Below are 27,081 nucleotides of genomic sequence, written 5' to 3' on the forward strand. Positions count from 1 at the left end.
CCGGAGCACCGTCTATAGCGGAAGTAGCATTCATTGGACCGCATCCCATAGCGAAGCCGAAAAGCAAATGTGGGAAGATACAAAAATGGAGAAGGATTTACGTCACTGCTGCTATTGTCCTCGATGAAGACAGGAACTCATATTTATGCCATAGTTTGGCATTCCCATCTTAAAAAATGCCCCAGATATGATACGCTAAAATTTTTTCGCATAGGAATTGTGAGGTCTAGGAGCCGATATTCACTTTTTACATTGTTTCTAATGGGACATTATGCTTCGATTAACGTCATTTCGTTTATCGTCACATTTTTAAGGAACGGTAAGTGACGTTAAACGAGGACTCACTGTACTTTCCGCGATTCAAGCTAAAAATGTTCTGAACCTGACATCAGTTAACGATTAATTAGTTTTAAAACTCCAGAGGACATTCTGTGGTGACATTTTGGAAATATGTTATTTAATTGAGAAAAAGTAGGCAATATTTTTTTTATATTGTATCATCATAAATACCTATCAAGTATTAAAATTAATAATATCAAATCCAATATGCTATAAATAAAGGTTACAATTTCCTCTGAATAAAAATCTTTCATGAATGCATTCAACATCTAAAAATTAGGTATCATGAACACTTATTTCCTCCACCGTTGTATAGAATTCCTTGGAGTACTAATGCTACATTTTTATGCTTGTATTTATTGAAATCTTTTATTTTCACCATCAGATTGTTTTATGTATTTCCTAATAATTGTGATGGATAATACCGATTTTTTTTAGGTATATGTACCTAACCAGTTTACATGAAGAAGGAATGTAAGTTTGCTCAAGAAATATGTTACTGTTTCATTCAGGGTTAAAGGACAATAGGAAAGGCTCCTACTATACCTTGTTCGGGGATAGCTCCTGAGGCGGGAACAAAGTACTCTTTCCATAGGATAGCAAATGTTGGCTCATCTAGAATATGGTTGGTAATATTGACGACCAGTCTTATTCTTTCAAGGGACGAGACCATCCTCCTGAAAGATTCATTGTCTGGCTGCATTTCAAGTCATGCACTCGCCCTAAAGAGGAAAACAGACTCAATTTTCAAAAAGTCAGCATCAATGGAGAATTCCACCTGCTGGACAGCCCTACTTCAACTACAATTCATCATTTGCTGGGAAATGACATGGTAAGCACCTATTTATTTGTTTTTGAGCACAAAATGTAGAATTGCAAAAGAAAAATCTATTTTTTGAACTATGTTATCAGCAGTAATTGAAGACCTTGAGCTAATTATGTATTAAATGGGAACTATACTAAAATGTAAGGCATAAAACAACAAAGATAGGTGTTATGGGGAACCATCTAAAGACAATAGATTTTGCTGTTGGGCACTGTACTTGAATTGATGCAAACCTCATCAAAGAAAGATAATTTCTTGGGTATAATGATCAGGAAGTGTTGTACTGCACTTGACCTTTCCAATGAGCACTAAAAAAAGTCATGTAAAGGGAAATATAAAACTTATGAGAAAAAGTTCCTTTTTTCTGAAAAGATGCCATTAGTTCACTTCTAGAATAGCTCATTTATTATATAAGAAATCTTATTTTTGAAAAAAGATTAAAATGATGAATTCAATCGGGCAATCTTCTTTGCTTGTAATAACCTTGTGGATATTCAACTTTCAATGGAATGTGGTGAAGCAATCGAGGCAGGTTGTCCTTTCAAAGAAGTGCAAACAGCAAGCGGTTAATTTAGGCATTCATTTAAGTATGCCGGTTCTAGCCACGGTGATAACTTTATGGTCACTTGGAATGCACAAATTGGTATAGTCCTCAAATTGCAACAGGGAATAATGATGCCTCGGTAGCTTAACTGGTTAAACCAATCGACCAGAAATCAGGGGATCGGCGTTCGAATCGCGGTCAAGGCAAATGACTTTTCCTTTGTGGATTTTTTGCACAATCAAGCAGTATTGTTATCTGCTACTTTTTATGCAGAAGAAATAATATTTTCCTCCAATAGGTATAATTTGTTGGCATTTATCTTACTTTTGCTCTCTTTAAGCAAACATGAAAAGAACTTAAATGAAGTTATTGAGTTACATTAATGATGAGTTTGAATTTTTATTGAGGTGATGTTGCATCAATTGGTCAATTATTATTACGGAATACAAGAGACCCATTTCTTAACACACGGTGAAAAGTCCTGATTAAGGTATTCTTTTTTGTTGTAGATATTATGATAAACGTTTCTGTGTGTATTTCATAACATAAATTTTACTATGCACGTATTCTAATTACCAAAACTGAATTATAGGTTGCCTTGATTGTAAACTTACACGCTGATTAGTTATGACTAAGTATATTTTCTGACTCTGTTTCAGACTTTTGACCTTTTTTCAGACAAACCAGGTTTCTCGTACTGCCACTTCCCATTGATGTGGGTTGAACATGGAGGTGAGTGCCAGGCAATAACTTTTGTAACAACATCAACATTAAAAATATGCTCAATAAATGAAAACCATTGTTTGCAAAAGTAACGGTGTGGAAGGTCTTCACATAGATTGAAGCTTTCGCGGCTCATGATGATTAAAAATAAGTCACATACGGGTGTATGCCGCGTGTCGTGATGGAGATAGCCACGACGTTTCGCCACCGACTGCTGGTCACTTTTTCAAGGGAATAGTGTTAGGCCGTTTTCACTCGTACCGGCAAAACCGGTGCCGTTACCGGCACTCAATGGAAGCCTACACACGTAGTCCGGTCCGGCATCATTGCCGGCGCCGTCACCGGCACCTTCTAGTGAAGCCGGCGATGAACTCAGCAAATCGGAAGCCGGCGCCGGCACCGGTTGTCGATTACAACGTTTCTTTACGTATGCTTGCCCACGTAGTTTTATTTAGCCGGTGCCGGAAGGGAGATGGTTTTCAGTCATGCCGTTGCTCATGTCTTTCATAGTTCTGTAATCACTCTCATTTGTGGCTCTGTTTTGTTCCCGAAAATCCACATTTTTAAATATTATATAACAACCCTGATCGAAGTACTAAGTAGAGAGTAAGCCTTCCCTGTGGGACAAGGTTGCAGATTGCATTAAAGACTAGCTGAAACAACAATAAGCATGGGGAGAAGCGTGGAAATTTTAAGAAGATGATTTGTTTATTGATGAGAAAGGATAACGTAAAGTGGGGAAGTCAATATTTTATTATGTACTTATATAATATTCAGGACTTATATATAATATTTTATTCCTTTTCCATGACAAAGCCCACTCAGGACCTACAAGTAGCCTGCTAAACGATCTCTTATGGTGACTGCTGTACTTGTCGGTCGGCAACATGGAAACCTGTTTACTTCATGCAATAACTGGGTAATGTATAATGTACATTTCTTCAGATCTGCGCTCATCTTTCAGTCACCCTGCATTATGAAGAATAACTCATGCCTTCAAGATGTCATTCGCGAATTGCTTCGACATATAACAGGGTCTATGGAAAATTGTCCATTTTTTTCACGGAAAACCGAATGCACATTTATCGTTTCTTCGTGTTCGGCACAAACATCAATTGAAAACCCGCTTTTTTCTGAAAGATTGCGTCCTGCATATGGTCGCATCATTTTCTGACAGCAAAAATTCTTCACCAATAACATGTAGAAATGGAAAATCTTCGCTACTAGTAGCGTTTCAGGGGATTAGATTAGATTAGATTAGTTTATGCGGTGGGGGATCAGCTCCCAGGGCACTTAGACCTATAGGTCCATTGTGCTAACCACCGATAATGGATCATCCATAGAGGCCAATGTCCTTAACGAAGGACAAAAGGTCCCCAATGGGAAGATCTCTTACTTCCTTGGGCTCTATGAAAGGTGAGCCCAGGTGTCTATATCGAGTCCTCATGATTGCGGGGCACTCGCATATTAGATGGGTGGTTGTTTCTTCTTCCATCTCACACCATCTACACCTATCTGAGTCTGTTATCCCCAGCAGGTGCATATGTCTCATTACGTGATAGTGACCCGTAAGCAGGCCTACTACCGTCCGCACTTGACTTCTGTTCATAAGAAGAAGTCTTCTCTCGAGTCTAGGAGAGATCTCTCCTATAAGGGTTTTTGCCTGACGTAAACCCGGTGTTTCCCGCCAGATCTTTAGGTGTTGGGTTGCTCCCCACACTTTAATTGCAGCCATCCCAATTGATGGGGCAACTGGCACAATTGGTTCTGGGCCAATTGGATTCTGTTCAGCGCCGGCATTTGCCAGTTCATCTGCCTTCTCGTTTCCGGTGATACCTGAATGTCCCGGTACCCAGAAAAGTTCTATTTTGCAGCGGCTGCCCAGAATATTGAGAGCCTTGTAGCATTCAGCCAATAGTTTAGATCTGCACCAAGGTGAGTTCAGGGCTTTTAGAGCAGCCTGACTGTCAGTGCATATATGGATTGGTCTCTTGTAGAGACCTGTCTCCTCAATAGCGTGCACACAGGTTAGGATAGCAAAAATTTCTGCCTGAAACACTGTGGCATATCTTCCTAGGGGAACATGTATGCTCCTAGGGGGGGACTGGCTGTAAACGCCTGCCCCTGCTTTCCCTTCTTTCATGGAGCCATCAGTGAACCACACTTGGGCTCCATTATGAAGGGCTTTCCCCTCTTCTTTTGCCCAGCATTCCCTGTTTGGGAAATGGGTTTTAAAAAGAGGCGGTGAAGAATTGAACGTCGCCATCATGGAATCCGACCCCATCTCAAAAATGGTGCTAGACTCCCTCAGTCCCGTCCACAGTTCTCTGTGTCCAGAGAAATTTCCTCTGTCGTACCACATGCCTAGATTTCTCAATCTGTATAACGTGGCTCTTGCATGAACCTCTACTTCCACATAAAGTGGGGGAAGGTTCAGCAGAGTTTCCATCGCCAAGGTTGGAGTCGTCCTCATTGCTCCTGTAATGCCCATACAGGCCATTCTTTGTAGGTGGTTAAGCTTGTTCCTAACAGTAATTTGTTTGGTCTTTTTCCACCATACAATTGAGCAGTGGAGGAAACTAGGTTTCACCACTACATTGTATAGCCAGCTAATGGCTTTGGGTTGAAGGCCCCATGATTTACCAAGGGCTCTTCTACATGTCCATAATGAGGCACATGCTTTTTTGAGTTTGCTATCCATGTGCTCTCTCCAGTTGAGCTTGGAATCTAGAGTGACTCCAAGATATTTGACCGATGAGGACGGTGTTAGTCTCTTTCCCAAGAGGTAGGGAGAAGTGAATCCCTCTCTCTTCCTTTTCTTAGTGAAGAGAACAAGATTGGTCTTCTCTGGATTAACAGAGAGTCCTGTTTCGGAACACCACTGGGCTGTTTTGTCCAGGGCTTTCTGCAAAAGCTCACATACTGTGTCTAGGAATCTGCCTGAAACCAAGATCACGATATCATCAGCGTATCCTTGTGTGAATACACCGGTATTGTGGAGGTTTGACAGCAGACTGTCGACTACCATATTCCACAGTAATGGGGACAACACCCCACCCTGTGGACACCCTCTTGTCACAGTCACCGTCAGCGAGCTCCCTCCAAGACGGGCGGTAACAGATCTTTGCTCAAGCATGTATCTGATCCATCTCACAATGTGTGTATGGATTCCATGCCTGTCCGCTGCCAGGCAGATTTGTTCAAAGGATGTATTGTTGAAGGCTCCTTCTATATCTAGAAACGCTCCAAACCCATACAAACCATGTTCCAGTACGTTCTCTATCCTACAGACTAGGTTGTGGAGTGCAGTTTCCACAGACCTGCCCTTCTGGTAGGCGTGCTGATGTGGATGCAGAGGATGGTCCCTAAGGGGACCATCTCTGATATATCTGTCAACTATCTTCTCCAGCGTTTTCAGCAGGAAAGACATTAGGCTAATGCCCCTAAATGAGCTAGCCAAAGTGTAGTCCGTCTTCCCTGGTTTTGGGATAAAGACAACTTTGGTAGCTCTCCACTTCTTTGGGATATACCCATATGCAAGACAGGAGCGGAATATCCTTACCATGGGGAGTAATACCAGCTCCTGTCCCTCTTGTAAAAGTGCCGGGAAAATTCCATCTTCGCCGGCCGATTTGTAAGGGCTAAAACTCATTATAGCCCATCTAGTTACTTCATATTTAACGATGCTGGAGGCCAGTCTCCAGTCCGTCACAGCCGGACGGGTGGGAGGCTTCCATTGTTGCATCTCCTCCGACTCTTTGGAGCCTGGAAAGTGAGTCTCCAACAGAAGTTTTAATGCTTCCTTGTCAGAAGACGTATATTCTCCCGAGGGAAGCAAAAGAGACCCTACTCCGGCTTCCGGGTCTTTTGCAATGATTTTATGAAATCTTGAGAGTTGTGGAACTGACTCCACATTCTCGCAAAAGCGCCTCCAAGACTTCTTTTTTGAGCTTTTGATCGCTGATTTGTACCTACGTTGGGTGTCCTTAAAGGTTTCCCAATCTTGCGGCAACCTGGTTCTCTTTGCTTTATTAAAGAGTTTTCTTGTCTCCTTTCGGAGACTTTCTAACTCTGCTCCCCACCAGGGTGGATTACCACTCTCTTTCTTGGTTCTTAACGGGCAGCTGACCTCGTAAGAGGTGATGATGCACTTCTGCAGATGTTCCACAGCAGCATCAATCTCCTCCACTTTGTTGAATTTGTTAGGAATAGTCTGTGACAGGCTATCCCTTAAATAGTCTCGGTACATTACCCAGTTCGTGCTCCTAGGATTCCGGTATGTGGCTCGCTTTTCAGCGGCGAGCATAAGTGTGAAGAGAATATGCCTGTGGTCTGACAGTGAGACCTCGTTGGATACTCTCCATTCACCCACTGAACTTACCAGTGTATTGGTGCAAAAAGTAATGTCTAGCACCTCCTCCCTCAAACTGTTTGAGAATGTGGGTAAGGAGCCCCTGTTGAGCACCTGGAGGTTAGTTGTCATGAGGTATTCCACTAGGGCTCTGCCTCTATCGTTGGAGTCACTGCTCCCCCACACAAAATGATGTGAGTTAGCATCACACCCCACTAGTAATTCTAGACCATTAGATCTGCAATAACTTACCAACCTCTCCAACTCCGCAGTCGGCGGCAGCTCCGGAGAGTCATATGGTAGGTAGGAGGAACAGGTAACAATCCTCCTTATGTTGGCACCAGTCCCCAGAGTCAGCAGGACTGCCGTCTGGTCCCTGGAGGTAAATTGTGGTAAGAGCATGGCTCTCAACCCATTAACAAAGACACATGTCCTTGGTCTATCAGCATTGGTGCAATGAAACATTTTACCAGATGTTGTACTCAAGCCTCTGACCCTACCTTGGAAAGCCCATGGTTCTTGGATCAGAGCAACATTGACCTTACCTTCATAAAGGATCCTTTGCAGGACCCCTGAGGCGGCCTTGGAGTGTTGGAGATTGGCCTGGAGCATAGTGATGCCTGCCATGACTATTTCTCCACTCCCTCCTTGCTGGTTGAGGCAGCTTCTTCATCAGGGGGTTTCGGTTTATCCGTCCCCCCTGCAGTCCCCAGGAAAGCAACCTCAACTTTGCTAAGGCCGATATGCCTTTGAAAGTTGGGGCCCGATATGATGTCGGCAGATGGCTCATCGACACCCAAGATGAAACGGGTGCCCTTTGCAAGCACCTGCCTGTCATACGTCCTCCAAAGGCTGATGTTGAGCCCAGGATTGACGCGTTTAAGTCGCTCTTGAAGAGGCTTGACCTCTGGCCTGCTGTGTCCTGGGACCCAGACCATCAGTCTCCTCCTCTTTATGAGGGTGTCCGCCTCAACACACTTACAGACGATCCCTTCTACAGGTCCCATCTGTTCCGTGGCGGTCACCAGCCACGACGCTGATAGATCGTTGCAGCAGGCAACCTCCATGGCACCATTGATGAGCCTGGTGCCCATAAAAATCGGGAGCTCCTGGCCCTCTGGGACAGCGTCCCAGAGTTTTTCCAGTCGCCCCTCGATCTCCGCTATCCATTCCTCCGTCACCACCCCTGTCGGGTAGTTATGAGGAACGATGGCCATCCTCTTGAGGTCCTTGGTGACCTCAGCATATGAGGGTTTAACCCTCTTATTGTCTCTCGCCTCGCCGGAAGGAGTGTCGCCAGGGGTTCGGCTCCGTTTTGCCGCGGCCTTCGGGGTCTCCGCACCAACCACACCCCGCTCGGGGCCCCTGCTGGGTACATTGTCCCCAGCAGTACACCCTTTCGCAGGGGGGGGCGCAGATCCTCCGGCAGCCTTAGCAGCCCTTTGCCTCTCCCTCTTCCGCAACCTCTTATTCCTCTTGGCGGAAATCTTGCTCTCTGTGAAGAGCCTTCTCATGTCAGAGGCCACACTCCCTAAGGTGGAAGCACCGGAGTCGGACTCCACTGCCATGGGAGTATGAGGCATCTCTTTCAGTGTTGACTCCGAGGAGTCTGATAATAAGCCCTCCTCCTCCCCCGAGGGGTTGGAAGTAGGGCCAACTTTGGTGGGGATCCCCGAAGGGCCCCCTTTTGTCAGGGCGGTTGAGTTGCTCCCGTCTCGATCCCCACAGGGGCTCATCAACAGGGCCTCCTCCTCCTGCCCAGATAGAGACAGAGACCGCCTTGCGGCAGCCTCCGATGAGGTTTTAGATTTTTGTTTGATATCCATGAAAATCCCACGAGTAGCTAGGGAAATAAAGGTCCTGCCCATACAGAGCCCCGCATGTATGAGTAAGGCTAAATAAAACCGGAGGTCGCCTGGTTTCCGGAGTCGCCCCTGCTAGAGACTTCTCACCCTCCGCCCCACCTCACGTGGTCACCTTGGCGCAGGGGCCCACCGTAGTGAAGGGAGCAGTTTATCGACCAGCCAGGTCTAGATCCGTCATGTTCTGCGAAAACCAGGGGCACCTCGTGGAGGATGTGGCTCTACACCACGCATGACGGTCTTGGCAGGCAGCAAGTCCAAAGGCCCGCTAGCCTGCCCTAGGATCACTTATCCTTCGCCCCCCTGCGTCCTGCATATGGTCGCATCATTTTCTGACAGCAAAAATTCTTCACCAATAACATGTAGAAATGGAAAATCTTCGCTACTAGTAGCGTTTCAGGGGAAGCAGGGGTGGAATATTCAATTTCTTGCTGACCATCAACTTCAAACAAAGTGGTTGATTGAAAAACGGATGAGTCGCCTTCTTTTCTACAGGCCCCTAACGTCAATACGTAACGATATACGTAAATATGTAGTCTGAATCGGCTACTGCCATCATTAGAATGGAAAAGTAGACCTTGTCGATAAGGTTCATTGAGCCACCACGAGAAAATCTCATTACTAGTTCGTGCTTCCCATCGACCGCACCCATGCATTTGGGGAAGAGAGCGGCCTTTTGAAATCCATTTGCTATTTCTCGCTATTTCCCTTCTGTCGGTTGAGGAAAAAATTCAGATTTTAGCAAATACCACATGGCATTGCATAAGAAACGTACAGATCTACTTATTGTGCTTATTCCCAGCCTTCAGTTACATGTTTTGCATTTCATGATTAATATCAAGTTTCATATCCGTTTCCCCACCACTGTTCATTCTTTGAAAGAGTAACTAATTCAACACTATACTAATTTATATATTTCCACTAACCTCTTGAGTCTCGGTTGGTCATAATTAAAATTCGCGCAAATCTTTCTTAAAACCCTGTAGGTGTTATAATAATACTGATTGTATTTATCCCTCGATATCGTTGACTAATAGCTCTACGATCCTACGACCAAGAAGTGTTTCTTTGTAAAATTTCGTAATGTGGTGCAGCTAGTGTTGGTAAAGTGCAGCAAGTTTAATTAATTGAATATGAAACAGATTCTTTTCAATAAACCATATGCTCTTGGATAAATATTGCCTGTTATTTTTCAACACGAACATTTTAGCTAAACTATGGGTTGATGAGGTACCTTTGTCGATCACAGGAGATAGTTACATTTACAACTTTTAATCTCACTGAATCCTAAGATCGCTCGTTACTCGCTTGTCCTTTCATATCCTCGAATATATTACTATTTTTCGCCGGCCTCCAACACTATCGCTGCTAAAATCGCAATGAAATGTAATTTTTCGTCCTTTTTACGAAATGGCAGAATCGCATAAATTAATTAGTAAAATCACAAGGGAAGAGATAAAAGGTCTAAGTAATACAAAGAAATATACGTACCATGAAAACTTAAAATGTTTAACGGCAGTATGTCAAAAAGATGATACTGTATAAAGTCTAGAGGGGTCACAGGAGAAGGTATCATATACTGAGGGACATTGAAGTAAAAATATAGGCACATGATGAGGAATCTTATGACCGTGACAAAGCCTGCCACTCACGGAAATAAACTCAGGTGCCGAGAAGACGTAGACCAAGCACTTTGTCTGTCTGTTGTACTCGCTGAGAGGAAAATAGGCGACGAGGAAAAAAATCAATTCCGTCTGGGTGTCTTAAAACTCATTAAAATAGGAAAACCATGAGATAAATCACCGGTCACAGAATTATCTCCTTCCCGTTCATCATCAGCTTCTCTGTCTTCCTCATCTTATGATCAGCGTCAATAACAGATTTCATGCAAAAATCGTCTTCAGTAGACAATTATCATTGCCTCAACGTGAACAGCTGCAGTTCCCCTGTGACCCGCAAATCTAACCTTCAAACCCCTGCATTCGAGAACTTTTGTTTTTTTTTTTGTTACAAAATCTTATCAAATATTTCTCTGTACCTATTATAATTAAACGTTATAGTGGTGTATATCGGCGGTGTATATGCTCTATTTACTGCATCTTGGTACTGAATAGCTTATCCTATGCGTATGTGAGAAAATCATTCGTATGAAAACTCATACAAAAAAAAATAAATAAGAGTCGTGCATTGTAAGTTTTTCATATGTAGAACAGAAACTTCCTCCCAAACATCCAACTTTCAAAAGTGGATGCACGGAGAACTATCTTTCTCGTCTCCTGTATTTACGCTAAGGTAAAAAGCAAGATCAAATGACTTCTCCTATCTTCAGACCACAACTTTCTTCTTCCACGACCAGAATTTAACTGGTGACCGATCCCGGGGATGCCGGTGTGTGTGAAATGGCCTTCGGCCGGTGCCGGTGACGGCACCAACACCGGCACCGGCTTTGCCGATACGTGTGAAAACGGCCTTAGGATTGGGTTTTTGCTGCCTTTTTATATTTCAGGAGGGAGAGGTGGGCGGAGGGTGCGGGTCCAGTCCTAACTCCCCACACCCTCCGCCCAACCCTCCAACCTGAAATATAAAAAGGCAGCAAAAACCCAATCCTAACACTATTCCCTTGAAAAAGTGACCAGCAGTCGGTCACAAAACGTCGGGGCTATCCCCATCACGACACGCGGCTTACACCAGCATTTGACTTATTTTTAGTCTTCAGATAGGTTTTTAGGGGAACTATGTTTTGCTTTTTTAGTAATTCTATTCTTGCAGCCATCACCAATTCAATTAAAATAAATGAGATAACACTTATGGATGAGGAGTGAATTAGCATTGAAAGAAATACTGAATAAATTCCGTATAATTTTGAAAGCCAAGATAACTATTTTAGTGTTACCAGATGCATATTAAAGTTTTTCTGTGCCATTTTTCAAATGCTAGATTATCTGATGTATACATAATCTGGTGCCAAATTATCTAATGACAATGACTTCTGTGGCTGGATAAAGATATTTCCCAGTGAGAAATGGGTGGTGGAATCCACGTGGAACCCACGTGGAGATGTAACGTGGAAACCACGTGTTTTTGGTCGTGGAATCAACGTGGAACCCACGTGGAAATTTGGTGGAAAAATTAAAACAGCAGTAGGTGCTGTCCTAAAACCATTAAAACCTCAACCACTCCATATCTAAACCTTCTATATATACGAACTTTCATGTGCTCTCATGGCTGCCTTTCCACGAATTATATAAAAATAGAATGTGCGATACATTTTCACATAACTAGTATGGTTTCAGGATGATAAATGACGCAATGTCACCAGAGAGTTAAGTTCCACAAATTAGAAATTCTGTTTAACATTTAATGCTAATCACCACAAATCCACTTGAAATCAAAGTGGATTCCACATGGGTCCAACCACTCAATATCCACCACTCAACGTGGATTCCACGTGGGTTCCACGTGGATTCCACCACCCATTTCTCACTGGGTTAATGTGTATATGCATTCAGCTATGCCACTATTTCCACAAATGAAATAGAGGGCGCTATGAATGCAAAATTAACATGCTGATATGCTGGGCTTGTGGTTTTTCTTGGCCACAACGTTCTACCGATTCAGCTACAATTGTCCCAAAACCATTACCGCTTATCATTTAAACGTGTGACTAAGGTGGGCGGAACAAATCTGAGAAAGCAATTGAAAAGGACAACAGTTTCCTCAGTATTAGATTTTTTCTCAAAATATTGAATTAATTTTCTTGCAGGGCATAATGAAATGCTATTTTTGAATTAATTTTCCATATGGCTGGCATCATATCTGAGATTGTGGCTGGTTTTAATATATTTACTTTATATAGTGGTCTTAGATTGAATCATGTACATATCCAGTAACTCTTCGGCAAACAAGCAAGATGCATTCCAAGACCTTGGCCTTAAGCTGATAAACCAAAGCAAGGCATCGAAAAGTGTGAATATCCTGCAGAATGCAACACTGCATAACAATTTTGCACTAATTACGTCTGCTCTGTTTTTCCTTGGTGTCCAGTAGGGCGGATCGGAAAAATCGATTTTTTCAAATCCATCTGGCCCATTGAAAAAAAGTTGTGGGACTGATCAAAAATAAGGCCTGAAAAATTTGAGACCTCTAGGTGAACCCCTGACCCTCGCTCAAATGAGATTTAGGGGGGGAGGGTCCAATTTCGAAAAATATAATATTTTATGATCATCTCCTATAGATTTTGCCGAGTTACTGTCCTTCAGGGCGAAAATTTCGTGCATTTTGACGTATCTGCCACCGTTTAACCACAAAAGGCCTTATTTGAGTCCGCGTCCGCAAAGAAAATATTCCAACGCCCACGCAGCATCGCGGATACAAGAGCGGCTGGCCGATCCCTTCCCCTCCCCGCTCGCTTCTCCCCCTCCCACGCCTCGAGTAAAGCAAAATTCATCCTGCGTGTGCTGCCAGGAGGGAGTTCATCCTTGATAATATAAATCGGAAGATGGTGGAAGGTAAAATATGATGAGTAGTGAGACGACTTGTTTCTTATTTGGCGCTTCGTCGGCGTTAAACAAATCGATGTTAAGACTTTTAGAGAAGTGACGAAATATTTATAGATCCGAGAACGCAGGAAAGGAGCCTACGGTCTATGAAAAGGCCTCTTGTGTGGCTATAAAGGCGTGCAACCTATAGTGACGCGCTTCTCATCCATAATGAGTGACTAAATGGATTTTGCGGTACCACAGGAAGTACTAAAACTTACGGAAAATGGGAATATGCCAAAAGTAGGGTTTTATTGAAGTACAAAACTCAAACACTTTTAAAGGAACATTTGAAATTATGTGATATTATTGTGTGTGTGTGTGTGAAAGAAGGAGCATAAGGTTCCCCCAATGAAGTAGCATTTCGAGAGATAAGCGGACGAAATGAAAGATGATGGCTGCTGGATTGAATTCTAAAGAAACTCGACAACTGAGGAAAAAGGGAATCATAGGAGAGCATTAAGTCAAAATTGTCAATTATTGTATGGAAAAATAGTATCAAAAATTTTCTTCATCAATTCATCCGAAGAAAATTAAACTGGCGAGAAATCAGCCTATTTGTGTCTCTGCTTTCATCATAAAATAAATATCAAGGGCTATAAACTCACATTGGAACTTTTTCGGGGAAAATGCGTCTGCGATCTGTGATAGAGGTATATGCAACAACCAAGCAACAGTAATGATCATTCCCGCAACTTTAGCTGACGCAAAAGTCATAACTTCGTAAGATACATCAGAGCCAGTGTACCAGAATTATCTACGTAGACAGAAAAAGATGCTAATTACTGTGAATACGAAAAGAGAGGCATCAAAGGGCTCCATTTTGATGAAATAAATGTGTAATTTTTGACAAATACTTTTGTCTGATGAAAAAAGGGAACTTTCATCAGAAAAAAATCTTTTGTCTGATGAAAGGGCTTATCAATCCAAGTTTAAAGAGTGTATGGTGTTAGTTGAAGAAACAGGGCCCCACTTTTGGAGGTTTGCCTCCCCCGTCGGAGTATTAGCAATAGTTATAAAATCTGCAATTCTCGATTCTTTTCTGAGTGAAAAATAGATACAAAAAATAAAAAAGGATTTGAATGCGATGGTATTAAGTGAATACCGCCCAAAAAGGAGGTATCATCCCCCTGCTACAAGCATTTTTCCAACATTCCTTGAAGTGTGGGTAAACTCTTCTTGGGATTCCCACCGTGTTAATTTTTCCACAAAGGGCAAAGTTTCGAGCTCGGGGCTCATCATCGGGGATAAATTTTTTTGAATCCCGAGTGGAGTTTATCCACACCATTTGCCGGGAAAGCATAAAATCATATTTCATCTTTGCAGTGGTCTATTTGCTATTTGCACTAAGTTGGCTTTTTTCGACTAAGAATTTTCGACATAAACATTGGGAGGGCAATATAGGGACCCAATTTGCGTTGTTGGAGGATGCCTTTGGCGACAAATCTGAGATTATTTTAAATGCTGGATATGAAAATGAACGTAAAGGACTACGCGCTGAGTATGTATTGGAGAGAGACATCCGGTTATATCAGACCTTAGCGCTGTGGAAATTCAAAACTCTATTGGTGAACGTTCAAATTTGAAGTTGAATATTTCTTTTATTATACATCCGGACGAGAGATTCGTAAAGGAATTCACCAAAATTTTGTTGACAGCAGCGAAAGATGAGGAATGACACTGACATAAGAAATAGACTGGAAAGCAGATAATTGAGTAATTCTTTCGTTATTGTTCCTCCACAGACGATGCTGAAACATCAAATATTAGTTAGACTTACGAAGAAAGACGCATTGGGTGTGAATTTTGGTGCATTTGGGCTGAGGCATGCATAAATATTTCATCACTTCTCAAAAACTTGGTAACATCGATTTGTTTAACGCCGACGAAGCGCCAAATAAGAAACAAGTCGTCTCACTACTCATCATATTTTACCTTCCACCATCTTCCGATTTATATTATCAAGGATGAACTCCCTCCTAGCAGCACACGCAGGATGAATTTTGCTTTACTCGAGGCGTGGGAGGGGGAGAAGCGAGCGGGGAGGGGAAGGGATCGGACAGCCGCTCTTGTATCCGCGACGCTGCGTGGGCGTTGGAATATTTTCTTCGCGGACGCGGACTCAAATAAGGCCTTTTGTGGCTAAACGGTGGCAGATACATCAAAATGCACGAAATTTTCGCCCTAAAGAACAGTAACTCAGCAAAATCTATAGGAGATGATCATAAAATATTATATTTTTCGAAATTGGACCCTCCCCCCCTAAATCTCATTTGAGCGAGGGTCAGGGGTTCACCTAGAGGTCTCAAATTTTTCAGGCCTTATTTTTGATCGGTCCCACAACTTTTTTTCAATGGGCCAGATGGATTTGAAAAAAATCGATTTTTCCGATCCGCCCTAGTGTCCAGGCAGGTTGTCCTCTCAATGAAGTGCAAGACACAAGTGGTTTCTTATCCACTCTTTTCTATGCAAACAACAAAAATATCTTTCTCTCACTAGGTAGAATTTTTGGCATCTTTCTTTGTTTTAGCGTTAATCATATTTATTATTATTAGTAGCTATTAGTATTAGTATTTAGCTTATTATAAATGTTCATTTTATGCTCCATAAAATAATTTCATCTATGCATATATTCTACAACTATTTCCAGAACTGAGTTATAAGGTGCTTTGAAAGAAAGTTTACGGGCTGATTATTTATGACTTAAGTATATTTTCTGACTCTGTTTCAGACTTTTGACAAACCTGGTTTCCCTTATCGCCACTTTCCAATAATGTGGATTGAACATGAAGGTGAGTGACAGGCAGTAACTCTTGTGACAACATGAAAATTAAAAATATGCTTCCATAAATTCAAACGATTGTTAACCATTTGCAAAAGTAACAAGCTGGAAGGTCTTCACATACATTATTTGGGGAACTATGTGTTGCTTTTTTAGTAATTCTATTCTTGCAGCCATCACCAATTAAATTAAAATAAATGAGATAACACTTATGGATGAGGAGTGAATTAGCATTGAAAGAAATACTGAATAAATTCCGTATAATTTTGAAAGCCAAGATAACTATTTTAGTGTTACCAGATGCATATTAAAGTTTTTCTGTGCCATTTTTCAAATGCTAGATTATCTGATGTATACATAATCTGGTGCCAAATTATCTAATGACAATGACTTCTGTGGCTGGATAAAGATATTTAATGTGTATATGCATTCAGCTATGCCACTATTTCCACAAATGAAATAGAGGGCGCTATGAATGCAAAATTAACATGCTGATATGCTGGGCTTGTGGTTTTTCTTGGCCACAACGTTCTACCGATTCAGCTACAATTGTCCCAAAACCATTACCGCTTATCATGTAAACTTGTGACTAAGGTGGGTGGAACAAATCTGAGAAATCAATTGAAAAGGACAACAGTTTCCTCAGTATTAGATTTTTTCTCAAAATAATGAATTTTTACTCTAGCAGCACACAATGAAATGTTATTTTTGCATGTATTTTCCATAAGGCTGGCATCATAACTAAGATTGTGGCTGGTTTTACTATATTTACAGCAAGTAGAATTGGCCACTTGGTAATGTGCAGTAAATGTTGAAATGATGGTCACTCTACTATATGGCAGACTGTAAGGGTGAAAGCGATATATGTCGACCTCATTATCACTCTTGAAAAAATGACAATCATAAGCCTGGGGCAAACGATGCATGGAATATATTTGTAAAAATAGTGCAATATACCATGGATAGATCTGTAACAAACAACTTTCAATGCTTGAATGCTAAACCATGATGTTACAATGCTTGAGTCCATAATACTCATTAATACCATATTTTTTTCTTTAAGCATGTGTACTCACCCCGTTCACACCAAGATAAAATGCATTTTTTATGTTTGACTTTGATTGCTGCCCTTTATTTACTACATCAGATTTTCCTCTTTGACAATGAATCATGAATAATTGTGATTGTTAATACCATATTTTTTCACTTTAGGTGAATGTACTCAACCCTATCACATCAAGAAGGAATACAAGTCAGACCAAGAAATGAGGATTGGGTTCATTCAAAGGCTTATTGATTTTATCCCATCAGGTAAGTTGCAACAACCATGCGGGGAAGTTGTATTATCATGTGCCTATTGTCGTTGCATGTCAGGGTTGAAATGAAAAAGTAAAGGGCAAAATTTATATTTGCTATTCAAGTATCCAAAATTTATCTATTCTATTTAAGTGAATTGGTGACTTTGTCATGTTCCTTTGATCATGTCTTTCACTGTTGTTTCAAACATTCATAAATTATTTGAACTAGGAAATCGCTCCAGCATGCACAATGACCCACCACATATATTTACCACAAGTAGAATTGGACTCTCGGTAGTGTGCTGTAAATTCCATTATGTTTCCAATAGAAGTATTACGTTGAAATGAAGGTCCTCTATTTAACGGCAAACTGTAAGAGGGAAAGCGATATATGTCGACCTAATTTTCACTCATCAAAAATGACAATCGTAAGCTTGGGATGAATGATGCATGGAATATATTTGTAAAAGTAATGCAATAGGACATGGATGGATGGATAACAAGTATATATCAATGTTTGAATGCTAATCCATTATGGTACAATGCTTTAGTCTGTAATACTCTAAAGTAACTTTTAAAAATTCATGCAAAACTGTACAACGGTGTATGACACTCTTTCTATTGAGGGAAAAAAGGCACAATCTCCTGAATTAGATGAAATAGAAAAAAAATATAGTGGTACGAGTCTGCCACGACATATCAGGCTCTAACCGATATTAGTAATTTTAACTTTCAACGAATTTCTCGCTCTCATGTATCTGGACTCTGATTGCTTGCCTTTTTCTTTCACTCCATTCTGGAAAAATACTGTTCAGTGTTAAAGGTAAAAGAGTAGTTTTTTTCAGTAGCATCTTTTATCCTTATTTTTCTACAACTCTTATTCCATTATAGTAGGTAGAAATATTTTTTTAATTGGATACAATATATTTGATATTTTTTTGCATTGCATTTGGCGTTGGAAATTAAACTTTTCACCATAGTGGCAATTTAGGCCCAAAAATATTTCATTTATGTACACATTCTAAATTCTACAAATGAAATCCATGGCGCAGTGAATGTAAAATTAATGACCTGAAAAGTTCCAAGTCAGGTTATTTTGGCCCTGCGTCTTATGAATTCAGTTGCCCCAGTCTTTATACCAATCATAGTAATCACTATAAAAGACATATTGATGAGTATGATGTAGCAATTGAAAAATTTTTTCTTTGTCAAGTTATTGCCTTCTTTTTCCCTACATATAAATATTAAATTCATTCAGGCATTCTACTAACTCTATAACTTTACAAATAGGTAGTTGCACGTATGGTTTAAATGTACTTACTGAAAAGTCCGGACTGTTTCGTAATTGGTACCCAAGTTATGGGAATTTGCAGCGTCAACGTGTCGGCACTATTGTACATGGATGAGAGCCACGGAGTAGCTTCTGCTAATCCTTTAATATAGAAAAAAGGTAATATGATGTTTATTACTAAGATAGTAAATTCTGTAGTATTACATTCATTTAATATTTATTTCTTTTAAATATTTATTATGCAAAATAATATTAGGAAAAACTTCTCATGCAAAAGTATTTTGAAAACAACATTTTTTCCTCAAAAGAAAGTGGATAATTTGAATGAGAAATTGTCATGCAAAAGAGGTCTTGTTAGGGTATTATTTGGCGGTACGTTTAAATAATTTAACAACACATGCTTAAACATTCTTGTTATAAGCAAAGTTATGATTAATTAGCTTGTGTGCTAAAGAGCAGATTCTGCAGTGATATCAATTTTAATAAAATATTTTTCAATTGAGAATGATTGCACAAACATATTTGTGTGTTCTATTTTAAATTCATAGTACCTTATAAGCGTGTGTAAGAGGCGCACCCCTATTTTGAGAATTGAAGCTATAAAGAAAAAAAATTTTGCGGCATTTTTTTATCTGGTGGTGTTGCAGACGTAAGCCTGGAATTTCGACAGTTGACTGCCGAAATGTGCGCCTTTTTTTGATTACTACGGCAGTAACAGCGGCATAAGAGAGAGTAGAAATATTTCCGATCCTCTCTTCGCATACGCCGTTGCTCTACGATGCTAACCCTACTCATGAACAATTTTGTTTAAAAGCTCTCGCAGGAGTACTGCAATAGAATTCAGCTGTGGAAAATTTAAGGCAAAACACGACAGGCACATAGCATGAACCTTCCCAAGAGATTGGACCACAATCAGGGCAATCTCAGCGCTGAAGGATAATAACCATGTCCTAGATTTAATGGAACCACACTCGGCCCTCCATCGGCAATACCTCTGCCATTTTTTTTCCTTCCCGAGACCCCACTGGAAAATAAGAAAACATTAAATTACAGGAGAACAATAGAAACGTGTTTCATACCTACCCCATCTCACCAACTGACCTTTTTCGGTCTACCAGGTTAAATTCTCCTTATTTCTGGAGGCCAAATGCTAGGTGAGTCACATCCTGAGCTCGAGGATATCTCAGGAATTTTTTAAACCGCAGGTTTTGACACCAATGTAATTTTCAGTTGCAAAAATCTTCATATTAGCATCTGAAGATGACTTTTGAAAAATCAGGTCCTTGGCGTAATGGAAATTGCTCGGCAAGACAGATGTTGACTATTAACCAGGTATGTCCATCAAAAGTACGCGTTTCTCTATGTTTGATAAGCGATTACTATATGCAGTATAAATGCTGCGGGATGCCCACTCGTGGCAGTAAATTTATAGTGCCCTCCGGAGCGAAATACCCCGTGCGATCTTTTCCATGTTCACCTCTGGAGTACTGACGTGACGGCCTGATGCTTACAAGGAAAGCAAATAGGTGCATTTTAAAAATACGTCACTAAGGGCGACGACACCCCTGCCTGCCGCTTGTTTTTGACCCAGGGTTTCAGATGACTGACTCACACTGAAAACCAAGGCCATTCAGTTCCCCTTGGGCTGGCGACCGGTGAAAGGGAGGGGGGAAAATAAGAAGTTTGTGTAAGAGGTGCACCCCCATTTTCGGCTGCAATTTCTGGGAAAAAAGGCGTGCCTCTTACATGCGCTTACACGGTATTTGAAATGCTTGTATAAAATCGGATTTACTTTTAACCCTTTCGAGACGGCAGAGTTTTCGTCTTAGCATGACTGCGGTACTGAGCCCCAAGAGCCCAAACAACTCTTTCTCGTGGTACGGGGCATTTTTGGAGGGCATTGGTTAATGGGGTCTTGCTGAACCTTTTTCGACCCCTCCACGCTGGGACTTCGCATTATATCGGACTCCGAGAGTAGTTGTGCTCCCTCCTTTCCGGGTTTACGACCATACCTGCGGCATTGGTTCGTGGTCAACTTATGTATTGCTTATGTGTACTGTAACCGTACGGACACCTTCCCTCCGGTACAATAAACTACAACTAATATGCCGGGCTAGCGTCGCCGGCCGTGAAATAGGTTCTCTTGGAACACGTGGCAGGAATAGGAGTGGATGCACAAGACTCTAAGTTTAGCATAACCATTTATTGATCCAACAGATATCATACGTAACAACGAGAAAACAAAAAAACAATGCCACAAATAACCCCCTCATTGAACAAAACTAACCAAATCATGGGGCTGAGCTCGGTTGCGGGTGATTACGAGAGCTAAAGCACGGAAACATAAGCAAAGTGCCATTGCGACCCAACAAAATTTTAAGGACGGAAAACCCATGCTTCACCCCAGTTCTGTAATCAATTTTCAATGACCCAGTGCAATAGAGTTTACCAACGTAGGCTGGAAGGTCCGATGGTATTTGCTGGAGTTTGGGAGGCACCGGGACGTCGGTCACAGGTGAGGTGACCCCGGCTGAGGTCTCTGGAGGAACCGTGAAGTTGGTTACTGGCATGCCCGGTCGTCTTGCCGCCTGTCTGTCCAGCGCCGCCGGCATAGCATGCCGCCGACCTCCTTACTCCTCGGCAGTCAGCGATCATGAGAGAGAGCCACATATCCTCTCTCTTCGTTGCGGCAACCGGTCTCCTCCTTCCCCTCCATCGCCTCACTCTCTTCTCCCTTCCCCTCCATCGCCGGTCGCACAGCTGATTTCCTCTCCGCCTTCCTCGCTCACGCCGGCCTTGGCTAGGTAAACTCTACCGCGCACGGGTTCCATCTCTTTCCAACCCTTATTTACCGCTCGTGCCCTCGCTCTCGCAACCACCCAGCGACCTCGTGTTGTTACAGTACTTATCATACGGATAATTGTTGCTTGCACATAAATTCCAGGCTTTGAATTGAATTCCTCATTTTTTTATGATCATTGTCAAATTTTAAGCGAGGTTCTACAGCCAATATTCACGCATTTAATGCAACAACAATTTCCATGTTGATTTTTAAACATAACTCGAGATATTAGTTCATGTTTATCGTAGAATTTCGTTTAAAATTTGTAAATGCTGTTCAAAAGACCAAGAATTCAATTCATAGTTTATTTTTCTTGAGAAATGAACAAATATTTATTTCGAAACCTGACGGGATAAACAATTGTATGACCGCTGTCCCTTACCGCTAAGAGGGGTTATAAAAGACGAGTGGTCCGGGTACCTGCTCCCGGATTCCGAGGGTAAATCCTAAACCCCGCAGGGTTGGGTCCCGAGACAAAGACGACGTAAACCCTCGACCATCCTAAAAGGGGGAGAGCTAGAAAACGTATATACACGGCTTTCGTTCTCCTGGCTAGGAAAATCTCACACGTAAATATACGGCCGTCGTCTCCCTGGTCAGGAAACGTCCACACGTATATACAGTGGAACTTGGTTAGTACGTTCCTCCTTAGTACGTTTTCCTCCTTAGTACGGCGATTTCCCTCGGTCCCGGTACCATCGGAACAAAATACAGGTAAAAGAATTTGGTTAGTACGTTTGAAAAAATTGCGCTTTCCTGGTTAGTACGCTCAATTGCTTGCCGTGACGCAACCCGCAATTCGTTCTCTAGTGTCTTCTTAAGGGTCGCAAACGTCTGAATTCATGATTTAATTTATTATTGTTAGCCATTAACATTCTTCCATTCATTCCACATCTCTTTCTTCTACCGTAATTTATCCAAATGCATTTCTGAATTCTTGTGACGTGATGAAAAATAAAATGCGGCCGTTTTTCGGGAATGTCTGACTATGAAAAACTACAGCCAATAAGAAGCCCCAATTTTCCCCACCCCGCGCTCCTCACCTTCTGTTGCCTTTGGAGCGCTTGGGAGTGCCCACTGCTGCGCACAAAGTTCGTGAGTGGGCAATTGTTGCTATTGCACGAGTTATCATGATGAAGAAATGAGTCTTAACGGTATTAGACAATTCCCACATTATCTAAAGCAGTACTGCTCCATAAACTCGACGTCGTGCGTATTTACTTGACTACTGTTGCGGGAGCAGACGATCCTCTGGATCTCCACGCGAAGCTTAGCTTAAAAATACTTGATCTCGGAACGAAAGCAGACGACATTAGACAAATTTTGAAAGTAAATTTTAACTGTTTAATATAAAATTTTCTTGTAATTACGTCGTAATCTAATAATCTTGCGTGTCATCAGTCGATATATCGATCGATTTTACAATCGAAATGGTATCATTCCAGAAGCGAATGTCTACGGCTGTTGCCGTAATTTGAAAGTCAATATAATTTTGCCCAATTTTTATGATATTTAAAAAACCAGTTGACTTACTCCGGGTTGTTGTTATATTCTCCGAGTACGCTGTGAGAAAGAAAAATGACTTGTCTTCGCTTGTCTGAGCTTCACTCGTCCTCGTTCTGTAAATATATATAGGATAAATCACGGGAGATAGACGCCGTAATCATGAAATCGTCTCCGGGATGTCCATGAAAAATTGCGATTTTTATTCACATCGTATTGTTTTTCATTGTAGCGCTCATTTTCTTGATTTTAAATGTGAAAAGAGTAAAGGAAGGCGATCCTATAAGAACTACCGATAGTAATTGTAATTATGACGACTTTTTCACTGATTGCAATAACCCCGACTGCTATTATTTACTTTCCTCGTTAGTACGTTTTCCTGGTTAGTACGTTCATTTTTCGTGGTCCCTTCAGAAACGTACTAACCAAGTTCCACTGTATATGTGTATAGTAGGGAAAAGGTTAATAAGCATTTTAATTTTCCCTGAACATAGATCATTGTTTTATGCATGCATTCTGCCGACCTTAGAAAAAATCAGGAAGAGACATTTCCTTGAGCACAATGTTAAATGTCTGGGAGTATTATTACTACGTTTTTGATATTTTTATTTATTGAATGCTAATCTAGAATGGTACAATGCTTAGTCTGTAATACTCCAAATCAGCTATGAAAAATTCGCCCAAAAATGAAAAATGATTCATGCCAGACTTTTTAGGGAGGGGTTTTGGTACAAGCTCCAGAATAACATGAAATGGAAAAACATTTGGTGGTATAATAGGCTGGTAATAAGAGGTTGCTGCCAATTGAGAGGCACCAATCCAAAATAGCAAATAACTTTCAACAAATTTCCCATGCTAATTAGATTTTACTCCATGTTCTCCGTGTACGGTTTCCCAATTCCATTCTTGAAGTTTTTTTATATGACTCCATCATGTATTCTATCAACTAGCTCTTACCATTCATCCTGTTTGACACAGGTGGCCCTATTGGATGTAATTAACAATTTATCCTGTAGGTCCAGAGGTCATTGGAATGAGCAAGCCTTTCTAAATTAGAAAGGTTGCCAAAGCAAAACGGCATTTTGCATGCAAATTTAAAAATTATAAACAATATGAACAAAAAAATATACTACCCACCTATTTCAATGCCCTAAATGCCAGCTGTTGCTGTTATATTTTATCCAAAATTTCTTTGAACAATTTTTTTTATTTCTTGATCTACTTTTCATGAACATTTTTTTCATAAAATAAATTCTGAATTTTTTTTTGCTTTTGGTAATTTTTTTGCACTGAAAATTGTTTTAAATTTCTGTGCACATTCTAAAGTTACGCAAATGAAATCCATGTAGCAATGATAGCAAAATCCCGGAAAGCTTGGGATATTTCGGCCCTTAGTTTTATGAATTCAATTTTGTGAAGCTACCTTTGAAGTCATTGAATATTAAATTAAACCATGTAGTTAATGTGAACTCTGCAGTAGCTTTTACAATGGTATCATTTTTTGAATAAAATGTGATATAATTTTGGTATTTGAAAACCATTTTTTTCATGCTATACGTGGTAATTATTCTCCACCAAAATGTCAAGCATATCGAATTTACTAGTAATAAACATTTTTTCGTCCACAGAATAAAATCAATCATTCATGTAATAGCAAGTTAATATTATAATAACAATGAAGCAATTATTCATGTAATAGTGGGCTCTTCCATCTTGAAATTTAAATTATGCTCGGTTAACATACATGTGAATGAATCATTGTGAGAGACAGGAATTATGCCTGATACCATTTTCTTATCCTAGATTAAATAGTATTAGTAATCTAATTAAATAGTATTTTGGTATGCATTATTGCTTCCCATGCTTTCCACAAATGAAATCGTGGTTGTTATGAATGCAACATTAAACAGCTAAATAGTTGGGTGCTAGGGTATATTATGGCCCTACGCAATACGATTTTAGCAACACTGGAAACCAATGCCTATTATTAATCACAGGTGTGAATAGTTTGAGCTAAGAAGTAGTTTTTTTCAGTGGTATTAGCTTTGGGGATCCATGATAAAACAGGAATGAAGAAATGAGCAAGGCAATGCAGTGTTTTTTGTTCTGGGACATGATAAAACAAACGTGTTTCTGTGACGTGGCGTTTCTGGGAAAGTACAAGTTGTAGTCGTCACATACATTTATCCAGAGTACAAAACCAGCTAAAGGTCCTCACTGGAGAGGAAGGGTGGAGAAAAGGTTGGGATTAAAAGGGACAGAATAGTTACGAAGGATTGAAGCACAGCAACTGCCACCCACCAAGCACTAGCCAAAAATAGTAAACCTCTTTCAATGTATTTCTAAGGCTAAATTGATTGTAGTCCATGTTTTAAGTGGATGGGATTTTTGGTAGAGTTACCCATTTCCATTCTTAGAGTGTTTCAATGTGTCTTTAACGTATGTTCTATCTTTCTCCTGGCTTTTACATGTCCACCCATTCTGCATAGGTATCTTATGGGAGTATTTTAGAATTCATTCTGTAGTTCTAGAGGTCATTGGAATGCAAGCCTTTCTGCCATTACGAGGTTGTAGCCCAAGAGATGTGAGTTTTGCATACAAACATAAAAAATCACAAAATATGAACAATAAAAATATTTCCCACCCGTAAGAATGACTTACAATCACAAAATCTCTTTTTTCGAAGTAACAGTAAAAGGTTATTGAATAGTAAGGTTCTAGGGTATTTTTGGACCTATGGAATATGAATTTTGCTACACGTGAAATTAAGGTAATAACAGTAACACATTCATTACAGTAACTTCAATATTATTATATTCATTCATTTTTTATAAATGTTATTACATATTTTCAGCATTATCATGCATGCCCATTCTTTCCTACAAGAATTTCAAATGTATCAAATTTGGTAACAAGAGCCATTTTTCTTTCCACAGCATGAAATCCTAATTCATACAATATTCCTGGAGTTACTTCTGTGATAACATCAGCATTGATAAAATGCTATATCAAATACAAAGGTAAGAGTGAATGTGAAAATTAGCTGTATTCTATGACTTCTTTAATTCTAAAATCAGTAAATTTTAAATTTGGATTAACAAGGAATTGAAGAAACCAGTGATAATTTTTTCCTAAAATTAATTATATTTTATGTCAACTTACATCATATTTTCATATGGTAAACATTTCCTATAGCACAAAAAAAATATCTTTTAATATCTTAAAGCATTCATTAATCCCCTCGATATCCACAAATGAAATCGTGGGCGCAATGAATGCAAAATTAATATGCTGAAAGATTCCACTTAGGGTTCCAATTTGGGCCTTAGGTTTTAGTATTCAGCGACACTAACCTTGGAAACATTTGTAGTATCCTCTTATCTAGCATTTGGCCCCGACACAATTACTGAGGGTGTAAGCTATGGAATGATTATGTACTGCTGAAATATTATTCTGTCGCAAATATACATTGATATCAGATTTTCTTAGCCAGGGATGGAAATCTTTATGCTAAGGAAACTCTCTGTTGATAGATGAATACATACTTTATAAAAAATGTGGAATTGTGTGTGTACTTTTGATATATCAATGTTTTCCTTTTCGACTTGAAATTATTGATCCTTTGATGTCATCCACTATTATTATTTTTCCAATTCTCTTCCACTTATGTCTTAAGTACATCCTCTCCTATGTTGTCCTCATCTTCTAGTAATGCCAGCTGATTTTTAGTCTCCATCACTTTTGCAAGTAACAGCATATGCTTTTCACAGCATTTTCCTGTATATTTTTCAATTTTCGATGGCATTTCATCATGATTTAGTTTTGATATATTTCGATATCTGCCCCGGGTTGGTCTTCAGTCATTCAATTTGAGTATGTATTCATTTAATAATGACTTTTTTAGATTTCCTGTTTCACTGTGCTTGAATAGGGTATATTTCTTGGCTCCTACTCTAACCACATTTCAGGGAAGGGACTCAACGGCCTTTCCCCTTAAATGAACCTCATTCACACTTTACGACATGGAATATGCACTGGCTTATTCCTAATGCAGATAACATCCACTGATAGTGCTTTATGCTATATATACCTACGTTGGCCTTTATCTATTTCAAAGCATTATAACAGAATAGTTGACTTCTGTATTCAGATTTTCCAATATCCTCATTACATTAAATTTCT

Source organism: Ischnura elegans, chromosome X (genome assembly GCF_921293095.1).
Source record: "Ischnura elegans chromosome X, ioIscEleg1.1, whole genome shotgun sequence".
Lineage (NCBI taxonomy): Eukaryota > Metazoa > Arthropoda > Insecta > Odonata > Coenagrionidae > Ischnura > Ischnura elegans.